The sequence below is a fragment of the Phasianus colchicus genome, chromosome 3 (genome assembly GCF_987193195.1).
Source record: "Phasianus colchicus chromosome 3, bPhaCol1.hap1.1, whole genome shotgun sequence".
Taxonomy (NCBI): Eukaryota; Metazoa; Chordata; class Aves; order Galliformes; family Phasianidae; genus Phasianus; species Phasianus colchicus.
The window spans coordinates 56,872,556-56,895,347 of NC_143438.1; the positions used below are offsets into that span (position 1 = coordinate 56,872,556).

General features: G+C 38.7%; 1 protein-coding gene and 1 long non-coding RNA gene across 3 annotated transcripts in view; both read left to right on the plus strand.

Annotated features, from left to right (window-relative positions):
- XKR4 (XK related 4) overlaps positions 1-22,792 on the plus strand; it is a 227,827-nt gene that overhangs the window by 89,580 nt on the left and 115,455 nt on the right. The window lies entirely within an intron of this gene.
- LOC149918603 (uncharacterized) lies at positions 1,172-22,257 on the plus strand. Of its 2 annotated transcripts, none has more exons than XR_016465177.1 (4): positions 1,172-2,219; positions 12,919-13,012; positions 13,300-13,390; positions 20,551-22,257. It is a non-coding gene; the product is annotated as an uncharacterized LOC149918603 (long non-coding RNA). The 2 variants fall into 2 exon arrangements; XR_016465178.1 differs by having other exon boundaries at positions 12,919-13,006; positions 20,551-22,256.

Below are 22,792 nucleotides of genomic sequence, written 5' to 3' on the forward strand. Positions count from 1 at the left end.
GAACATGGTACTCTCATCCTCGTTTTGCACTCTAGGAACTGTTAATCTGATTTATGTTTATGATGGAAGAAATATACAGAATCAAAGATTTGCTCTATGTTTGCTTGCCCCACAAATCCCCAGGGAATATTTTCTATCTTAAATTGCCAAAGGACAGGCACTCTCTTCAACATACTGCCAACGCAGAGTTTGGTAGCTTTATACTAGCAAAGGAGGTAAAAAGAAATAAAATGAGTGATAAGTATCATTCCTGTTTTCATTACATCTGAAAATGTTTCCCACACTAATGTACTGCTGGCTTAAATACAAGTGACAGATAAATGTCACAACAAATCACTTTTTGGACTCAGTAAACTTGATTTTAACTTCTAAACTAGGAACCATAAAGAGTGCAACATTTTCTTCATTGCCTCTCACTACAGGTCTTGTGTCTACCTACATTTTCAGAATTTTACTAAAATTCTTCATTTAACAAATGTAATCTAACCTGGGTGCCAACCCTTAACTTTCAGGTTATAAATGCTGTCTAGCCCTTGCTATGTAAGGGCACTGCAGAAATGCAGCCCCTTGCTGCGTAGGCTCATGCAGTGTAATCACTCCGAAGAGCAGAACTCTTCATGCAATGCAAATGTACTCCTAGCTGATCATAAACACTCCCACATTACTACATGAAGTCAGTAAGACCACATAATAATAAATTGAGAAGCCCTGATTAAGAATGAGTTAAATTTGGGGGTTTGGATTAGGTGGCGGTCAGTGGCAGCTTGCTGGATTCTAGAGACCTTGTGGTATTTGAGGAGCCCATGATAATGCAAGCTATTACAAGTGCTTGCACCTTACTGCAGGAAAGATATCTACTTTAACTGACCACAAGAAACAGGTTATGAGTAAAAATGTTCTTGTCAAAGTCACTGTCATGCGTACATAACTTGTCAAAGAGTGCATTGATAGCAAAGGAAATTTTTCTAGTACTGAGGATCACAGCATGTGTTAGAGCAAAACGATGGTAGAAAATGGTTTCATCTTTGAAAACTCACATTTTAAACTGATTGCCATCTATTTATGCATTTTTTCAGAATTGATAGTATTTCAGGATCAAATCAACTGGCAAATACAGTACATAATTATGCTGCAAAAGCAGTATAATTTGTTAAAAAGTGACCAGATGAGATTAAAAATTACTGATGAAGGAAACTGCAGGACACCCCAATAATAAATACAGGAAAGAATTAATGCCTCAGTTTAATTTGCCTACAATGTGCAAATACTTAATTTGAGCTCTGTTGACTGAATAGTCTTCCTATTTATTTGATAGAGAAATAGCTGATTGTTTCTGACTACCACATATAGGAAATGCCTGTTAAAGTTTCATCCTAACGTGCTTCTTCCTGGGAACAGAATTCAGTTATTCGAAATGGGCTGTGTCTGATAAATTCTTCTGCAGAACCAAAGCAAAGTTCAAAAGAGGAGAAGCATTTTCCCTGATGGTATCAGCAGTGAGCCTGATGAAAAATCACCCTCATCAAATAGGTGAAAGGCTCAAGGGCATTCTTGCTGTCTGGAAATATTGAAACTTTTGTGTTTATTTTGTCCCTATTTTGACCAAAAGGAGACTCAAAACAACCACCACCACCACAAAATTCTTCTACCATCAAGCAGTCCTGTTTGTTCACCAGCTCTTCACTTCACGGGTTGGAGATGGCTGTCTTTGCATGTAAAGAGATTTGTCTGCAAGGCAGTCCCAAAGGGAAGCTCAACATGAGGCTTACCTTTCAGGTCTGCCTGTCTGTCTCCTGCTACATGCAAAAGAACCAGCCTATTTCTTTAACGCTTTCTCTGAACAAACAGCAGCCATCTAATGAAAGGCTTTGACTGATGCAGTAATAGAAACTAGAACTTATAGGAAACAGATATTTTGAATCTATGCATAATTTCAACATTTGGAGTGTAGGTTGTTGGCAGATTTATGCTAATGAAAAATAGAAAAAAAAAATCAGTTTCCTGTTGTAGTGGGAATGCTAAGTGGCAGCCTGAATCAGTGACTGAGCACCTGGTGGGAAGGCAGGACCAACCCAGGGGAGTTCAGGTGCATGCAATGCACGTGAGGGACTGGAAGGGGTGGAGCCAGGATCCACCCCTTCCCAGACCTCATTTAAGGGTTGGCAGTGGAGGAAAGGGTATCTTGCTGAAGATCCCTTTGAACCTGAGGCCTTCTGAAGGTAAGTAGTTTCTTCCTTTTGTTTCTCCATCTGCAGCTACTGTGTTTGAGCAAATCCTTACTTGTTGCAGCTTAGAACCTTGCTTCTCTGATGTTACTGCTGCTCTTTCCGTCCTGTTTCATGTGTGAAATCCACATTCCTTTCTCTTCCCATTGATTATTTCCTACAAAAGTTTTGATGGTTTTGTTTTCTTTTTCATTAATGTTACATCCTATATAAGATTTTAAAGTAATGCCAGTCATAGGCACCTAGTTAGTGTTAAAGCTCAATAACTTGAAAAGCATGACTGAAGTACTATCAAAGTTTAACTTCTGACTTTTTTCCAGCAAAGATCAATCTGTCAGTCAACATAACTTCACAAAATAGAAAAAACATGATAGTTCAATTTCCTTTTTTTTAAAGGAAAACTATATTTCTCAGTCATATCAAATACTTTCTTGGCATTTAAGAGCCAGCTTTTCACTCTTCAAGTGCTGTATTTCTGAAAGTGGTATTGCTTGGTGATGTGTGCTGTATTTGATAGAGGTTTTTTGTTTATATGCCCAGTCTTTGATTCTAATTAATAGGAAAGTCTAAATAAATATGGGTAGGTGCTTCTTAGGGTAGGTAACTATTACCCAATAATAGACATTTCCCTGCATATTGGTGGGGTATTAACAAGCCCTGTCATTGCTACCAGATAGCAAATAAGTAGTTTCCTTCATGTGAATGGTGTCTGTGAAAATGTATGTTTTCACTGGCTCCTTGAATCTTCCTGCAGCTGCTTTACCCAGAATTTATCTATGAAAGAAATCTATGTAAAGGTGTAGGTTATGGGTGCATTAAGTAGTCACAAAAGGAAGAAGAAGAAGAAGAAGAAGAAGAAGGAAAAAAAAAAAAAAAAAAAAAAAAAGGCATTTATCATGTTTTCATAAACAGAGAGAAAGCAAAAAAATCTGGACTACCACTACTAGTTCACAATCTCAGCAGTAAGGAGCTCCTACTTCCTCTTTTAAAAAAAAAAAAAAAAAAAAAAAAAGACTGAACAGAGAGGAGAAAGAATGTATGGGACTATGTTGGAGTTCAAATAAGAAGTGAATAATTAAGAATTTCTTAATGGGGTGGTACTAGGATGTGGACAATACTTACTTTCTCAGAAGGACCATACGGGTTGCACTTGGAAGGAATGCATCTTAGGAAGTGGAAGATGGGATGCACCCTGAAATGTTGAATCCTTGTTCTATAGTGTGATGCAAGTAACTCTTCAAAATCACTTCCTCCAAGAAACAGAATCACCAATTTCTATGTGGCAGAGGATGAAAAACAAGATATGCAATAACAGAAGTGTGTCCTAAGAAGTCCTTTGTTTCTTAAGCATAGGAAATGCTCTGCCTTTCAGTGCATAACTTCTGTGCCAATTCCAGCCTTTATTTCACTCAGCAGAAGCTTTATTTGTACAGATCCAGGTAAAGAAGTGTCCAAATGAAAAAATACTCAGTAGTACTCAACTTTTCAAAGACAAGTGCCAAATACACATTTATATTAAGGGCTCTATTGTAGATGGACAGAGGAAAGTTCAGTATTATACAGGGGAATTAAATTAATTTACGTCTGCTTTTTTTTTTTTTTTTTTTTTTTTTTTAGCTGTCAAGAGAAACTTACTGTTAGGCTTTCTTAATGCCAAAGTAATATTCTCTGAACTGGGTGGTTGTCAAGAATTCCAGAGTATTAATGACAATTTCTATTGGCTTGTCTGACAAAACATCTTCTAAGTTGAAAACACCTGTGATTTGTTTAGGGTCAATCTTCAGTGATTCATAGAGTTGTTTGAATTAGAGGGAACACTGTCATCTGGTCCAAGTCCCCTGTGATGAACAGGGACACCTATAACTATATCAGGTTGTTCAGAGCCCCTATCCAGTCTTCTCTTGAAAGCTTCCAGAGATGGAGCATCCACTACCCCTCTGGGCAACCTGTTCCAGTGCTTCACCCTTTATTGTAAAAAGCTTCTGCTTTATATCCAGTCTCTCCCCTCTTTTAATTTGAAAGCATTTCCCTTTGTCCTTTTTCCTGGACTCTTCCGTTTCTCCAGTGCATAGTGATACTTTATCCTACTTAGCAATGGCAGTCTGCTACTGTGGTCTTTCCTGTACACTCACTGACCATGTAGAAACTTTGCCCAGTATGTGTTTTCCTGTCCTATTTCTGTGAGGTCTCTGATCACTGAGCATAACACAAGCAGATGCCTGCTCTGATTTTGCAAGCAGTGTAGCTGTAAAGCAGCAAACATGCTAGCTAATGAGTCTTTGCATTGAGCCAGATTGATTACCTTAGGGATGGCACCAGCAGACCCAATGGCACAGCTATATCTCTTGGTGCCTTTGCTCCCTTAGTGCCTCTCTCCTCACAGGAACACAGAGAGGGAAGCTCAGAGATGCAGCATGGGGGAAAAATTCATGCACGCTAAGATCTGCAAACCTAAAGCAAACAGTCAAACAAAAAAGCACTACAGAAGAGGGTAGATTTTTCTCAAGGTAGTTTGAATGTTGTTGATGAGTGTACTGAGTCACGTAGCCAGACCCAGAGGCATCTGTGGCATACATGTGTGCTCAGGTGCAAATCTTCTTCCTCCAAGAGAGGTCTGTGACCTGCAATGCCCGGGGTGCCTCGCTGTTACCATTTGAGAGGGCAGCTGTGTGGGAGTGTTCATAAAGTTCTTTTTTACTAAGGTTCCTAAATGTGTAGAACTTCTCTTTTGAGTTCAATTCATATTTCATCCAAAATTTATTACAGCTTTGCAGGAAGTACTTCAGCCTTGTCGTCTTCTTCTGCCCCTTTCCCCACATCCAAGCAATGAAGTTTTACCCATCTAACTCTTCAGAAGCATTGATCTGAAATAATACACCTAGATAAATGCAGGATTTTGGTTTAGCGCTAGCTTAGGTCTTGCATTACTATACAGACTGCGAGGTAAAAATGACTGTGGTGTTTGCTGGGCTGAGGCAGTGGAATAGCACAGTTCAGATATCAAGGACAGCAAATAATTTCAAGATTAATTCACTGGAGGAAAAAAGCACCAAATCCATTTGGATTTTAAAGTGAAGGGAATTGTGATCTGCCTGCAGATATTTTGCAAGGAAACCATGGGCTAAATTAATCCCTAAAGTTACTCGCTCATAATCACTGTCAAGATAAAGAACTTCAAGAAGAATAAATGCAATAGTAGCTTTAATTTTGAGGAGAGTATACAGAAGCACTATACCAGAGCAGTAGGCTCAGGTGATAGAAGGCAGCCATTGTTCCATGGCACTGAAGTGCTTCCAGATTGCATGATATCATCAAAATGCGTCAGTGAACTGGGAGGGTGGCAGTGACTCTTAAGCCTTTCTACACAGACTTCCAAGCTTCTCGTGTATCTTATGATCTTTTACTGATTGTTTTCCTCTCACTCAACACACAGGAGGAAAAAAAATCAAAAAAACTAATAAATAGATTATTTGCTTTCCCCTTGTGATAAATTTTATTTCTTAACCCTCCTTTCTTTCCAGTGTACACTCAGTGTTTAGTACTCATTGCTCATTTTTCATTAAACATCACTTAATCTGAAACTGGGTTAATGGTAGGAACATCTATGCATGAATATTGTCAAATTGAAAACTGCTGAATGCAGCTCTCAGAGAAAATCAGAGTTCATTATTAAATTAAGCAGCCCTGATTACAGTTTTACTTTGTTAGTGGTTGCATCTGTATTAACCATGAGGATAGTCTGAGTATCACCCATTTATATTTTCACAGTTCAGTGAGCACTTCAGTGTGTGTTATATGTGACTGTTTGAACATCCATCTGGGCACTGTTGTGCATGCTGCTCACATATATTCTTGCAGGTTCCAATAGTCCATATCTAATCATTATTACACTCTGTTGCAACAATTCATTTGTATTAGCTTGCATACAGTAGGATTTTCAGCCTTGTGCCAAATGCTGGTGCTCCATATATCATGCACAAGAGGAATTTCAAGGAAAGATCTGCAGAAAAATGACCAGTTGAGTGAGAAGCCCTGTAAACTAGTCAGAAGGCGATTGAGTGAGGTGTGTACAAAAGAAAGATGAATCCCAGTACCTGACCAAGCCATGACAAATGTCACATCTGTCTTCATCTTGTTGCAAAGCACTGAAAAGTACTAGAACTGGGCACCTGATAGGTTAGATCAAGTATTTAAATAGCCCAGGCTGTACTACCTTGTTTCAGTTTGATCTTTCTGGTTACTTGTATTTATCTGTGCTCCCTCTTCTGATTTGAACTGCAAGTTTCCCTCCTCTCCTCCCAGTAGTAACATGCCTAATTTAGGCTAGGAGTGTGTTTGGTATCTTCAGGGCATGTCCACAGGACTGAGTGGCGAGATACCTGTTTCCTCAGTTGAATCAGGGTTTCCTGTGAAGTCTGCCTGGCACTGTATGTCTCAGGATGTAAGGAAGGGCTGTGGGATCTACAGTTTAAATGCTATTTCAGCTGATCAGTGGTGGTAATTTTAGTGGAAGGGACCTGGACTTAGGTGTTCAGGAAGCTGGACAGCAAGTGACCAACACCTTAAAACATCAGTGGCATTGGAAGACATCAGGACCTGGATAGCAAGCCACTTGTTGACTGTGTGTGTAGAATTATAGAATCATTTGAGTTGGAAGGAATCTTTAAAGGTCATATTTTCAAACTTCCCGGCAATGAACAGGGATGCCTATGGCTGGGTAAGGTTACTTAGTGCCCTGTCCAGCCTGATCTTTATTGTCTCCAGGGGCAAGATATTCATGCATCTGGGCAACCCATCCCAGTGCTTCATTACCCTTCTTGTTAAACGCTTTTTCCTTATATCCAGTCTAAATCTCCCCTGTTTTAGTTTGAAACCATTTCCCCTTGTTCTATCACAACATACCCTGCTAAAGAGTCTGTCCCTTTTCTTTATAGCTCTTTTAGATGCTGAAAGGCTGCTATCAGCTCTCCCCAGAGCCTTCTCTTCTCCAGGCTGAAGAGCCCCATCTCTCTCAGCCTGTCCTGCCATACAGGTTAGTGGATAACCATCTGGAGAGGAACGCTGCAGAGAAGGTCGTATTCTGGTGGACAACAGGTTGTCCATGAGCCAGCAGTGTGCCCTTGTGACCAAGAAGGCCATTGGTATTTTGGGGTGCTTTAAAAAGAGTGTGACCAGAAGTTTAAGGAGGTGATCCTCCCCTCTGCTCTGCCCTGGTGAGACCACATTTAGAATACTTGAACAGTTCTGGGCTCCCTAGGTGAAAAAAGAGAGGAATCTCTTAGGAGGAGTCCAGTGGAGGGCCACAAAGATGATAAAGGGCCTGGAGCATCTCCTGTATGAGCAAAGGCTGAGTAACCTGGGGCTGGTCAGCCTGAGAAAAAGACTGAGGATCTGATTAATGTTCATAAATATCTAAAAGGAGATGGGATGTAAATGGATGAGGCTCTTCTTGATGGTGCATTGTGATATGACAAGGAGTAATGGCATAAAACTTGAACGTAGGAAGTTCCATACAAACATGTGGAGGAACTCTTCACAGTAAAGGTGATGGAGCACTGGAACAGGCAGCTCAAGGGGGTTGTGAAGTCTCCTTTTGTGGAGATATTCAAGACTTATCTGGACACCCACCTGTGTCACGTACTGTACGGTACCTGCTTTAGCAGAGGGCTTGGACTCAGTCTCTTGAGATCCCTTCCAACCCCTGTGATTCAGTGACTTACTGACAATGTTTTGGATCACGTTATTTGCTAGTACAGGTGTAGACATAGTTTCTCTGAAATGAAGCAAGGAAATGTTTCCAGACCAGCCAGTGCAGCGTGACCACTCAACCATGCTCTCATGCTGTGCAGCAATGATACGGAGCTGACTGTAATGCGATGACTGCAGTGTCTTTGATTTTTCTCCTATGAATACCTCTTTCCGGATTATTGGCCTGACCCACGCTTCTAACAGAGTGGAAACCCATGAGTCACTCTGTTCTTTAGCTGGATCAATAGATAATGGTTTCCCCTCTTTAGCAGCTATATTACTGAAGAGGGTTTTAGTTATAGATTTTCTCAGACATGATTTCCATGAAAATGTAGTCATAGAGAACAGCTTCTTCAAAAAATGTTTTTTTTCCTATTAGACTGTAACAAGCAGGAGCAAATGGGTCAGAAAGGCAAAGCTGAAATACTTGTTTTTCTCCTAAGCCTAGTATTTTTTTTCAGAGTTAAACTTTAACTTATCTGGATCCTCTTTTAAATGGCCTTTAAAGATCATCTGAGCCTGAGCTTGTTAAGTGCTTTTCAAACTTGTTTGTGAGTCCAAACCTACCAAAAAGTTTAATTACTGCAGTGTTCATGGCTCTTCAGGCTAGCTGCAGACATTAACTTTTGTGTTGTACAAACAGAAACTGCAGTTAGTTCTTGATTATTCTGTAGGTATCCTCAAGACAACCTCCAAGCATACTGCAATATGAATTTTTGTATATCGGGTGCAATATATTCACAGACTCAATCTGTGAATGTTTACCATCACTTTTGTCTCTCATTTGCTATTTTATTGTCACTTGACTTTTCATCTAATATTTTCCAGTTTTCACCTCCCTCTTCCTGTAGTGAGTGATTCCACCACCAAAATTGATTACAAAATGTAACTTTTAAAGTTTCTCCTGGCTCTTCACAGATTTTTTTTTTTTGTGTGTGTGTGTGTTCTTTAAAACAATTGCTAAGCTAGAAGAAAGATTAAGGGACTTTGGGAAGGAGATGCAGGGACATAAGTGTGGAGTATAGTATCAGTCTCCAAAGCCTGTAGTGCAGGTCTATGCTGCAATTTAGTGCCACAGTGATAAAATGTTTGTTATCTGGCAGCCATTCTGCCAAGCATACTGTTTAGTAATCATAGGCTGTATCACCAAAACTGGAGCCACACTGGAGCAATTTTCAAGGCGTAAGTATGGCTCAGCAATTTCAACTTGGTAATTCTGAAGTAAGTGAAACGCACTGCCATGTGTACTAATGTCTGAGAGAAACTGTGAAATGGTGCATACTTTACATTTTGTTGCATTAGGGTGGTGCCTATGATGAAATTTGCTCAAGAATGTCTGTTACTATGCTGTCTTCTAAATCTAGTGGTGCTAGATACTGCTTCATGCTGGTTCTTAAAAGAAAAGTTGATTTTATAAAGTTACAGCAGTTTTTCAACTTTCTTGCTTGCTATAGAATGACTTTTCCAGTAAGACAAACTGCTTATTTTTTTCTAAACTCTGATCAAGTTTTTTGTGACTAAATTTATGACATATCTTCCCAGAAATTGCTAAGTGGTTAAGATTCAGTTTTTTTCCTGTAAGTAGGATAAAGGACAGTACTGAAGGTAATGAGGAGCACGCATTTTCACATTTAATGTAGTAGTGGTGCTGAAAATGGGTAATTGAGGATCGGCAGCATGAATCATTGAGAGAGAGAGATTCAATTCTATGAATATTCTTATCAGCTCTTATGAAGTCAGTGCCACTTAGCAGGGCACCTGAGTTCTGAGGTTAAAGCTTTTATAGGTAGCTAGGACTACAGCATTCTTTACGTTAAGGCTTTCTCCTCTACTGACTCCCTAAATTAGCCCCTCGTTAGGAAATTAAGTGTGGCCAGATACACTGGGCAAGTATCTGCTGTCTGTTTTAGTACCAGGCAGATTGGCCATCATGGCCTGATTTAAATACTTACTTATGTCAGAATGTTGACCCCTTTGACTCTAGATGAAGCTGAGACAACTGTGAACACTGAGAATTTCAGGCTTAAATTAATACTGGTGGTCTGTGCTTCATGTGTAAAAGCTGTGTTTGTGTGTTCAGTCTCAGACTGAAAAAAACTTGGTTATGGTCAGATATCTTTACTTTTTACTGCTTTAGAGAGAGATGGGGAAAACAAATTATATATGCACTCTGCATAGAAGTTTTAGGTTTTCTTTCTTCTCAGAAAATATTTATATGCCTACCTGGGAGGCTAAGTCCAAAATTCCTGTATGATCAAGCAGTTAAAGCCCCTGTCAGCGAAGCTGTCAAATGTGTGTTAATATATGGTGCTCTGGTGAAGCTATGTAGGTTTTGGTACTTGCTAAACTCTGAAGGATTTGTTTCCCATTGGTCAGATGTCATCTATGATCCAGTAAGATTTAGCTTAGAGATCTTTTCCTCTGCTTTTTGGCAAACAATCCAATCCAGCTCTTTCATAGTCTTCTGAGAAACATATCAAGTTTATCAAGATTTCTAGTACTTCACACTTTTTCACTACGTTTATTGAACCCCATAAATTTGTAGCTTGTTCTGCAGAAATATTTGAGCTATGAACTCACACTGCAGGAAGAGAAAGCCATATCAATTTAACCCAAAATATATGCATTTTGGCAATTGGGCATTATTCCATACTAATGTCTGTGGAAGCTTTTCAAGCTTCTGCTTCTTGATCAAATTAGCTGAATACATTAAATGAGTTAAGAAATGGCTTACAGTGCTTCTTTGTCTAGAGGTTTGGAAGACCTCAAAATGCCATACCTTTTCCTTTCTTATCCTGTCTCTTGACACTCTTTCACTACTCCATAGTGCATTTTGCTCTATGTAAGGGAAAATGGAAAGTGCAGTCTGTGGCCAATTTGACCTTATTAACTCTACAGTACTTGAGTCACCTCCTACCTAGAGAAACATAAGTGAGATTGTTTAATTCCCATTCTGCTCACTGCATTTCTAAAAGGGTTCAAATTCAAGGGCTGTATTTTAGCACATTTTGAGCACCAGTTTTAGTTCCCAAAGCCCCTTCTAGGGAGGATCTTGTCCTTCTGTGTTCTGGTGTTGTTATCTTCTGATAGTAGAGGTGTGAATTACATGTGGCCTGAACACTATGACTGCCCTTCCATGGAGTGAAATGTCTGGAATTTTTTAAAATGACTTTTTTCTTCCTGGAGTCTTAGAAAACTTGAAGTTTAGAAAAGGGGTTTGATCCAAAACGCAGAGCAGAAAATGGACAGAAGTTTCTGTAGCTGGGTGGAAATACACTGATTGCTGAATCGACAGGGGATTAAGGTAAAATCATTATGTATATTATGAATGGCAATGCATTCATTGGCTTTAGAGAGACCATAGAATTCTCTTTTCTGACCTGTAAGGAGCAGGTGATGGGTACAACTACAGAACAGATGTAGAAACCAGTGAACCAATGTAGAAGATTGTTTTTCCTTGACTGCAATTGTATGTTTCTAGCTAATGAATGTCTTACAATTGTTAGGCACTGTAGTGGATCTTATTTTATAACTATTGATTTTTGTTGTTGTTATCATGAGTGCCATCATTGACTTCCCTAGCCTTAGATGAATGATTGGTAACTTAATGAATGAGAGCAGTTCATGAAAACTTGGGATCAGGAAGAAGTGCAAGCTGTGTGATCATAGGTAACTAAAATAAAGACTTTCAATGTTTTGTATTAGAAATATGTATCCCATTTGTGAGCCTCAGCTATTGATACGGATTCTGTGACTCAGTTAATAAGCAGAGTGAGAAGTGGTGTAAACAAATGTAGCATGAGAAGTCAGAAGATACCAGCCTGGACTGGTACGTCAGAGACTAGTGACCTATCCCAACCCTGTCATCCATATGATCTGATGACAAGCTGTTGAATCATTTTCTCTTGGCGCTATTTTCTGTTTTATACAAATTGATTTGGAAGATAATTTTACTACATTTTTGAGGAATTGATCAAATGCATCCCAGATTCTTTCAGTGTAAGAGGATATTCACACAACATAGAACAGAAAATCTCAAACCTTATATTCAAATTTGCCTTGCAACACTCAATCAATATTGAAAGATGGCGTTCTACTACAATGGATGGATATATATTTTATAGGGCAACCCCTGTAATTAAGGTGGTATAATGCATTCTTTAAATGTTTCCATTAAATCTGTCATAAAGTAACATGTCAGGAAGCTGATTCTCCAATTTGCTAAATGTTTCAGGACTGCAGTAGCTTTCATTCTGTTTTTGTATAACCCTGTTTTCTTCCTCATCCTTCACCACTTAACTCCCCCCACCAAAGTAGAGTTTTCTAAATGTGTATGTCTCTCTTCCAGCTTCCAGCTGAGAGGAGCCAATAGTTATCTTGTAAGAGAGATGCCTTCTGGTCAGGTTAACCTCTTAAAATTATTTTCCTGGTCAAACTCTGTTACAAGAAGTGAAAATTTTGTTTTAAAACACAAGTAAAGAAGCACTCTGTTTCTGAGAAGGACAAGTCTAGAGGAAGTCATTATTAACCACAGAAATAAAACAAAACATGATCAGAAAATAGTTACTGTAGAAAGGAACTCTTTGTTTTTTTGTGGTTTTTTTTTTTTTGAGTATGAAATGTATTTATGTGACTCATGTTTGATTCATTGGTAACTTTGTGGATTAGGAAGGTGGTCTCACATAAGATGTGAAACACAAACTGAGAAGTTGCCTAGGGAGTGAGGATAGCTTGTGTAGAAGCACTTGTACCAATGTATTGGGAAAACAAATTTTGTTCTGAATTAGTGTTTTTTTCTGTGTGACTTGACAAGCAAATAAGATTTCTTGGATTCACAGTTGGATTTACCAAATTCAATTTTTAATATATTCCCAATAGTAAAGACCTTTTTCTCTTCCAGCCTCCAGAGTAGTGAAGTATTTATCCTTACAATTTTCTGTTGCAGAAGCTGGAGGCCATGTGGGCAGTCCTACCCATAATTACACAGAGAATAGGAATCTAAGATTCAACCCAAAGCCTGCTACATTCCACAGGTGGTTGTAAGTTCAAAAATAGGGGTTACAATAGGGGTTAAAACAGGGGTTGCTGGAATGTTGGTGTTATACATGACCGTGTAGTGGACTGAGAGTATGGAAAATGAAAGTCCAGCGTAACCATAGCATGAAAGTCATAAAGCCTCCCCACAGAGATTGTAATGATTGTATTTGTTTTTAAATCTGAGTCATAGGTAGTTCTGTTGTTGAAGCATGTGCTTAGGGGTATGCAGTGCAGAATATGTGGGTACTTGTGAGTAGTCACACTCAGAAAACCTGTTGGCTTCTTTCAGAAGTAGAGTGCTCTGAATAAACCTGGCACACCAAGCAGCATGAAGAACTGGCTCAGTTGAGGGTACAGGTTTCCAGACTCAAAAATGCCCTGTAAGTAGACAATACTTGATCAGAAAATAGTTTGTCTTCTTTTCTTCTCTCCAAGCTCAATGAGGAGATATAAAAAATTGTTGTGGAAGGAAAGGGAATTTTGGTCTGTCTGGTATCACCACATTGTTACTGAGGTAAAAGTTTCAAATGTGAGTTAAAAAAAGAGTTCTGGAGAAAATTAAAAAAAATAAGTGGCAGAAAAAAACTATGGTCAAGATCAATGCATCCATTCTCAAAGAGGCTTCATTTTGTATTTTACAGAAGACAAGAAGACTCTTTTTTTTCAGTCTGTCACTTTCATGTTGTATTTTAAGTGTTGCTTGTAAATGTTTGTTGCCACCAATTTAGAGTTCTGGGAAATATGCTCAGCACCAGGTTATTCCTGACCAGGGTATTTTTTCCTAAGAGATCATGCCCAAAAATTTGCACTAGCTTTGAGGATATGACAGAATCAATTCCCAGTTATGTATGAAAAATAGTACAGGAGGATGCTTGCATAGCTTTTTTGTAGAAAAAAATGTTAAATACCTGTTAAATCAGGTATTTACTCAGTTTCTCATTAGAGGCTATTTAGAGCTGCACTGAGTCATAAATGGATTATACAATAAAGCATGAGTATTAAAATTACAGAATTGATGATTGAAATGAGACAAAACTATACTTGTTCTTCTGGGAGTAATAGAATTTGGGGAAGTTGAGATGTTTTGTGTCCGTCCCTTCTTGGAATTTCAAAAGATTTAGGATTGATCTGGGAAAACTGTAAAGCTGTTACAAACAACTTAAAAAAATAAAATAACTTTGGTACATATGCCAATGAATGCCTTGAATGGTTTCTGTAATTAGCTATTGCTTAGCTGGGGGCAATCACTCTCCAGGTTATTAACTTCTGAGCTCTCTGGAGAGGCAGTGCCCAAAGCCCTGTGTTACAGACATTGAGCTCATATGTGTAAAAGATGCTCTAGGAACATGCAGACTGCTTGGAAATCTGCTCTGACCTGCTTCATCACACCACTGGCTGCTTCATCTTTATCTTGCTTTCTGCTGGTCTCAAGATCTCATTGCTGCTATCCATGCTTATATTGACTCTGCTCCCCTTTTGGGGCCCTCTTTACCACTTGAATTTCCATAAATAACAGGTTCTGGCCCAATTCCTGACTGTATGCCTTAACTTAGTTATATATAGTACTTAAGGACCCTAACGGTCTCTTTCATTGAAATGCTTGTGCTCTTATTGCCCCGATCCTCCCTAAGGTCATTAATCTTTCCACATTATTTTTCACTTTAGCTGCAGCTGGGACTGTATCTCCAATCTAATACTCCAACTGGGCTTGCCAGACAGTTTGTGGGTTTCAGACAGGTTGATGCACAGAAAGTGCTCCAGTGTGACATGTGAGTGCAGTGTCTGATTAAAGCTCATCTATTTCAAATCAGTAATATAGATCATATTTCTTTTCATAGATATGATACCCAAATCTCCACCTACTAGCAAAAATCATATGACAGAGTGATGGAAGACTGCTTCACTTTGCTGCAACTTCTGTGTTGCATCAGTATAAAATGTTGATTGATAATTCTGCCTTGTTTCCAGAGATGTCTGTAAACATGAACTTGGCATGCAGTTTTATATTTGAAGATGTTCCTATGAATATTGTTTACAGGAAGATGCTTTCAGTGTATTCATAGTGGAAAGGAGATAATACATATTCTGTGTCTGTATTAGCTTTTACTTAGATCCCCCTCTAGCTATTACACATCTTGCACATGTGCTCCCAACAAGGGGAAGTAGGCAAAATCCCAAGGAAATACGGACACTTCTGATCCAATAAAATATCCAGCGTACTTTTTAGAGTTTGCAGAATGAATCTGAAGCCTAAAAGATGCTAAGGAAGATTGTGTCCATTAATGTAACATCAATCTATCTCTTTAAAAATGTAACAAGCAAAACTGTATATCACAAAGATGATGTGAGGAAAAAGTATGTATTTGTCCTGTGCATTAGATGGGGCCTTATAGGTATTTGAAAGGATCTCTCTCAGGGTACTTTTTTCTTTCAGTAGAAGAATAAGTTTTCAGAGTAGTATTTTTTTTTTTTTTAATTAAATGTAACTCTAAGCTTGTTTATCAGCAATATAATCTATTCAGAACTTCCTGCATGGATTCTGGTTCCACTGAATGCTTTGAAAGAAAATCACAGGGAAGTGTCTGGACTTCACCCTTTCTTCTTAGTTTTGGAAGTGTGAAACATGTTTAACTTGAGCAGGTTGATAACAGTAAGAGCTACCTGGCCAAGCACTTCCAATGGAAGTTCCAGGTGAAAACTTAACAGCCTCAGTGTCCCAGAGTTAACATTAACTTTCTGAAAGTAATTGTTCTTGGCTGTATTCTCCTTTCCTAGCTCATGATTTAAAAAACAAAACAAAACAAAAAAAAACAACAACAACAACAAAAAAACCCACACACAACCCGACACCAAGTTTGTTTTGATGTGTGCTGCTGTGCCATCACCTACCTGTGCCCCACTCCTTGCTGTGGCTATTGGCTGTGAGGTGACCCCAACCATGGACTGGTTTTATCACACATCTGCTGGGCAGCTGACAGTGGTATATCAAGGAGACAATGGCAGAAAAGGTGTGGGGAAGTGGATGGCAAAACTGCTCAGACAGCACTGTTGCCAGTAGTTGGCCACTGTTTATGACTACCTGGGCAGAAAGCCTTGCTATGTGAGAAGGTAAGATTAGGTATTAATTAAATAACTGCAATAGTCAATGTGCAATGCCCATGAGAGGAAAAACATAGTTAGGATGGAAAGGTTCTATTGAAGCAACTGAGAGCATATTTGACATGCTTCTTAAACTGATCCTGTTAGGTAGAAGCCAGAGGAATTAGTTTTAAAATGAGAACTGTGGTGTCATAGTGAGCAGGACTGACTGAAACTTATACCTTCTCTTTCTGTGGTAGACTGCCCTATTTGAAAATGTGATTGTAATTGACATTACAATCAAGAGAGTCAAAATAGATGGTCAAATTTGATATCCAGGGCAGAAACTGTTTCAACAGATCCAGGACATTCAGCTTGAGGACGCATTTATGTCCTTGACTTAAAATATAAACCAAAAGATTTTATTATATATCACAAGAAAACAACTTTTCTACCTATATTTTACAATCATTGTCCTCATCTAATTTGATCTCCTGAATAAGAGAAGCTAAAGAGTTTCATCCAGCAAGCTTAAACTTTCTTTTAAGTGCTTAACATTAAAATTGTTAAGATGTGTTACCTTAAACTGCATATCTGTCTTTGGTTTTTTATTACAGCGCATCTTGCTTACATTGTCAATCTATTTTGTGTCCTGAAGTAAGGTATAAACAACAAGAAAAATGTTCAATGAAATAAACTTTGAAAAATTAGAAATCCAGAAAATTTTCTGAACCAAAATAATAAAAAACTACAAGATGGCTTTCATTTTTGTCAAAATAAATAACCTCTATGTAAAGTAAATATTTTAAAATTTAAAGATCCGGCTTGAAGTGGGCCAAAAAAAAATCAAGAGTTTTAATTTTAAAATTAATGTTTTTAGAAAAGAAAGTAGCACCAAGGAGCTCAATTATACTTGTGTAATTGGTCAGCTCTTGGTATGTGTGAGAGCAGAAACATGAAGGAGTCTCAGTGCTGATCAAACTGCAGCCCACTGGGCCAATGGCACTGCCTTCTGGCTGGGTCACTGCAGGAAGGAAGCTTTTTTCTTGCTACGTGTGATTGTAGTCCATGCCATGCAGCCTTTTTAGAAGGGGAGTTGACTGAATTCCACTGGAGCTCTGTAACGTAGCAGAGAGTGTAGAAAATGGTTACACCATTACCTATTTAACTGATCTCATTTATTTTTCTCTTAGCCTTCTCAATGAAATGTTATTAAAATTAATCCAATTAATCTATTTTCTAGCCATTTAAAACTGGCTATTTACCTAAAGAGTGTAGGGATATGTGCTCTTTAATGAGAGCATGACTCAGAGTTTCACTTGTACATAAATCAAATTAAGAGTGTAATTAGAGCACTAATAACAAAATGTGCTCTTCAGCAACTGAGAAGGCTCTTATTGTCCGTCTTTTCTTTGTATCAGTACTCTGAGCCCTCTTAAAGCTCCTTCTATATGGCATCTGTATCCTCAGATCAAATCTGTACTGGTCTAGACATAGAATCATATTGCCTTCTAAGGTGCAGAAGAACTTCAATATCATCAAAACTGACCTGACCTACCAAGTCCTACCACTAAGCCATGTTCTTTAGTGCCATACCTAAAAATTCCCAGTGGTATGAAAGTAACATTTCTTCCTTTCTTTACCAACAATGATAATAGTGTATTTTATCCTTTATCTTTTAATCCTTAATATATCTTACTGTCTGTATGCTCACACTTCAGCCTTTTGCTTTCAGTTTTTGCTATATTCTACCCTAAGCGATTCTGGTTTTTGAACTCAATCTGATACATCTACTCACTTTTGAATGTTACCTTCCATAAGCTGGCACTTGAGGTTATTATAACCTATTATTTCAGGTAGTTTTAGGATGTGGTTTCAGGGATGATACAGGATACTGAGCTCTCCCATCATTTGTACTGCTGTCTTATTGCTTAATGGTAGACAAACTGTGGTCCTCATGTCCGTCATCTGTTGAAGATGAGGCACTGTGGGAGCTGTAGTTTGTAAAATGGTATGGAATCTGAATTCAGTATGAGTTCCTTATCTGTGCTTATGTACAAGGGAAAACAGCTCCCGGAGATAAAAATGGAAATGTCTCTGATTGCTGGATGAAAGTCTTAGCTTCTCTTTTTCAGAAGATCAAATTAATTGAGAATAGAGGTTGTAAAATATATGTCTATAGCCAGGTTAATGAGCAGTTTGTGGCTTTTAAGGACTGTTAAATTCTAGGTTTTATTTTTAAATTGTTATCAATAGCTAGGTATAAATTGTGGTGGAAATAAGGTCCCTTAAATACATACACTAAAGTGCACACAGAAATGGCACATGGCATATCACAATAAATAGAAGACTCCTGCTTCCATTGAGTGTGTACTTGTAGCCGTTCCTTTACGCTCGGTGTGTTCAGACACTATATGATATGTGGAGAGAAGAATAGGAGTAAGATGTATGTGTAGTCAGAATCCTATTGCCTTCCTGGAAGCTGTGCACACAGAAAGAGGGCATAACTTGTTTTCTTTAGACACTGTAGTGATTTCTTTTTTGAAATGTATTCACATATTTGAAAGATAGGCATTACTAGACTCAGTTTTGCAGTGCTTCAGAGAGGAAGTTCTCCTTCGTATTTAAGAGACATCAATGCCTTCTATGTTACCAGTGTGGTGCTATAGCTTAAGTCAGAACTAGGCATAGGAGAGAAAACCTCCATCTAAAGCAACTTCAGAATTACTGTGAGTCTCTCTTCAATTCTTCTATTGAATTGTCTGAGATATCTATGAAGAGTGGTCTAGTCATATATTAAGTCTTCTACATTCACTTTATTTATTCTTTGATATTTGTTCTTGAATCGCTGAAACAGTCAGCAGTAGGGAACAGTCAATTAAAGGAAAGATTACACAGCTGAACTCTATACAGTGATTACTCATTCCAGAAGAATATTTTTGCCCTGATACATTTGTATTAGGCAATACATTCTTCTTTTGAATGAATCTCACAGTAGAACAGAACACTTCTAAGATGTTCTGTGAAATTAATCTTTTTTCCAAAACTGTTTACAGTTTTATAGGTGAACTGTGAACCATCATCTCTGACTCTGTTCATAAACTGCTTTAGGCACTTAATTCAATACCTCTCAAATGCCTCATTTTGAGGGTGGTTGTTCATTTTAGCTCTGAAGTTGCCCATTTTTCCACCAAACTTAGTAGCTCTCTAGAATCTAGAAATGTCTCTGGTATCTCTTCTGTTGTTGTCAACTTCACACCATGCTTAAAAATGTCCAAGTTCACGTAGAGAAAGCTGTTTATACACAAGACACGAATTCTTCAGCTCTCCTTGCTTCCTGCAGTCTGTTCTATGTCTCACTCTGCCCAAACTGCAGGAGGGTTGTGTTCATTGCCCTGTCCTGTCCCAAGCCTGAGCCCTGCAAACCTGCAGGGGCACACCATGACTCTCTGTCATGCCTGTGCCGCAGGCTGTGGACGGACATGCAGCTCAGGTGCATCACTGGAGCCATGAGCCAGAACATGCTCCTGGGCTCAGAGTTCAGCTGGACCTGTGATGTCCTAAGCTACTTTTTTTGACATGAGATTTTAATGCTTGTCACTAGGGATTTTTGTCTCAAGTGAAATGCTTTTTCCTGATGTCTACTGCTGTCACTTTATTTTTAGCCTGTGCACAACCAGCCAAACCAAGCCACGACAATCATAGCAATGTTCAACATGTTTGTAGCCTCTATGGTCAGTAGATCATTCCCTGTGCAGTTAATTGTAACACAGCCAACACAGATGGTCCTGGAAGCCAGCTGTGGGTGCTGGCTGAGTATTGGCTGTTGCCAGCAGCAATTTAGGAGAGACCAGCGGTAATGCAATCTATCAAAATCTGTTATCTCAATGATAGGCTTTCAACACAAAAGGAGACTGGGACCTCTGGCAAGATGCTGCTGTGCCACTAATAAATTATGCCACAATACTTGAAAAGAGAGAGAAGGAAGCTGCAACAGTGAGTTGTGGGATGTAGGCCTCCTACAAGCAGATAAATCATGGTGAATGTGCAGCAGAGTGGTGTTGCTCAGTGGTGACAGCACAGAGGTAGGATTCAAGTTGAGGTCTCCAGGAAACATGGTTGCATACAGTTGCACCTTGAGACCTTGCACAAGCAGATCTTGGCTGGTGTTCTGATGGCTAGCAGCAGACAAGGCAAATGGTGGTGGAGTGCGAATGTTAGATCCCTCAGCAGTGTGGTAAACTGGAACAGGCTTCCTAGTGAGATGGTTGATGCCCAATGTTTGTCTGTGTTCCAATTGCTTTTGGACAATGCCTTCTACAACATACTCTAAAACTTGTTTAGCCCTGAAGTAGTCAAGCAGTTGGACTGGATGATCTCTAGAGGTCCCTTTCAACTGAACTACTCTATTAACGAATGTGACACCAGAAGCATTTTTGGTATTGATTTTTTTTTTTTGCAGCCAATTTTATCAAGTGGTCACAGAAGCCTTATCCAGATGAATGTTAGAAGGCACAGTCTGCAGGCTGTGAACTGGATGTCGGCCTGACAGGGAAGTAGTCATCTTTCAAGTGTGAGGAAAGATTATTTGAAAGTGAAAAGAATGCACAACTGGTTTGATACATCTGTGAAGTCAGCATCCCAGTGGTGATAAGTTGTCAAAGACCTGAGAACACAAGCCTACAAATGAGTGCCCAAGCAGAAATCATCAGCTTCAGGAAACATATAGTCTACTTTCAGATAGATCGTGGAAGCAGAAATTCCAAACAGTGGGTGCTGTAACTGAGCCCTGAAGACAACTGAGCTGAAATTTCTGAGAACCAGCTTTGTGGACAAGTGCACTCAGGAACAGCAGTGTGTAAAACTTTCCACGGTAATGAGCAGTGTGGGGAGTATTCTAGACTGCTTCCTGAGCAGATTGCTGGCCCTCACTGACTTACTTGATACAGCCATTTATTGTCCACAATTGCATTTGTAGCTCAGATTCCTACCCTCAAGAGAGAGACTGCAGGAATATAGGTTCAATTCTTACGCATCCAGCATTGGCAGTGAAGGTGGAATGGAGAGCAACTAACAAACTTGCTATCCAGCCTTTCTTAGCGATCATTAAAGTGTCAGTTCTTGCTATTTTTTTGTAGCTGCAGGCAGGAACGTTACTGCTAATTTTCAGCTCCCTGCTAACACTTAAATTAAGACTCTAGAGAGACTTGGTTGGATTTTTTAGCGCCTGAGTAGTCATTTGACAACTTGCGAAGTAGCAGATGAATACTGGTGAGGTTGAGAACTAGGTGTTGTCCAAGGGTAAATATGTGTGGCAGGGAAAATTCACAACAAAAATAGGCTGTACTGACCTGGGAATGAGGATACTTGAAATAGAATTGCTGCAGGCAAGCCTGTTTTCAGAGTGTAAAGACCAAACTAAGTTCCTTTGCCTTGCTGGTGTATTTGTATGAACTTGATGTGACCTTGGAAGAGCAATGTGCTTGAAAAACCAAGGATCAAGAGAGTAAGGGTTGAGGCTGGGGATTTAACAGCTTAAACAGAAGTCAGAGTAGAGTTTAAACACTATTTTAACCTGGTATAACATGCAGCATGAATGCCATGATGGTATTTAAGTCAGTCCAAGGGACGCTAGTTTCCAGCTTCATTTTAGTATGAATTACTGTGCAAGAGTGTTGTGATTGCTTGTGCCCATCATTTTGCACCAATTAAAAAGTTCTGTTATGGGAGAGAAAGATTTGATGAACCTGATTTTCCAGAAGCCCTGGTAAACAACAATCAGTAACTCAGGCAGACGGCACTAGGAAGTTAGCTGCTCTCTCCATGTGAAGATACTCCACTGATGTTGCAGCTTTGTGCACACAGATTTCTTAGAACTTTGGATAAAGTCATAAATGAAAGGGATGATCAGAAGTTCACAATTAGGGCTTAATAACATAATAACTACATGCAAATGTATTATTTTATTCACTGTTATATGATAGTTTTATGGACACATTTTATTGAAAACACAATAAAAATCCACAGTGTAAAAAGCTTAGTATCTAAAGAAATTCATTAAATAAAGGCTGGATATATTGGTGATACTAATAGTTCTGTATATATGACTATGAATGCAATTAAGAACTTTTAATTAGAAGCAAAAAAAAAAATAATAATAAAACTAGATAATTCTACTACTTCTCAAATATCTGGGATTAACAAAAATACTGAATATCTAAAAAAAGGAGCCTTTGAAAGATTAGCTGTTATGTTTCTATTTAAAATAAATTTTAAAATTTATTCAACAGATTCCTGTAGGACATGAGTCAGATTTTGCTTTGTCTTGGGCAGGAAAACAAAATTTTGGCAATATCTTATGAGTTTGTACAGTGAAACATTGAACTAAATGCAGGGCTCATTTTATTCAAGTGAAGGCCTGGATCATTTAATCATTACTGCCTGCCAAAATAATTTATAAATTGCTAAGCAGTCTCTGACAGGGAATGGTACTACTTTTTTTTTTTTTTTTTTTTTAAAGAAAAGCACTAATTTGTTGTAAGCAATTTCCATTTTATTCCTTTTCCTAAATGAATCTGCAGTTACTTACCTCAAAGCTGAACATAGGCTCCAAGCTCAAATATTTAAGAGCACAGGGAGAAACTTAAGCTAATTCTGTGTCTCTAATCTGCAATGCATGACTCCAGTGTTTCTTGGCTCATTGC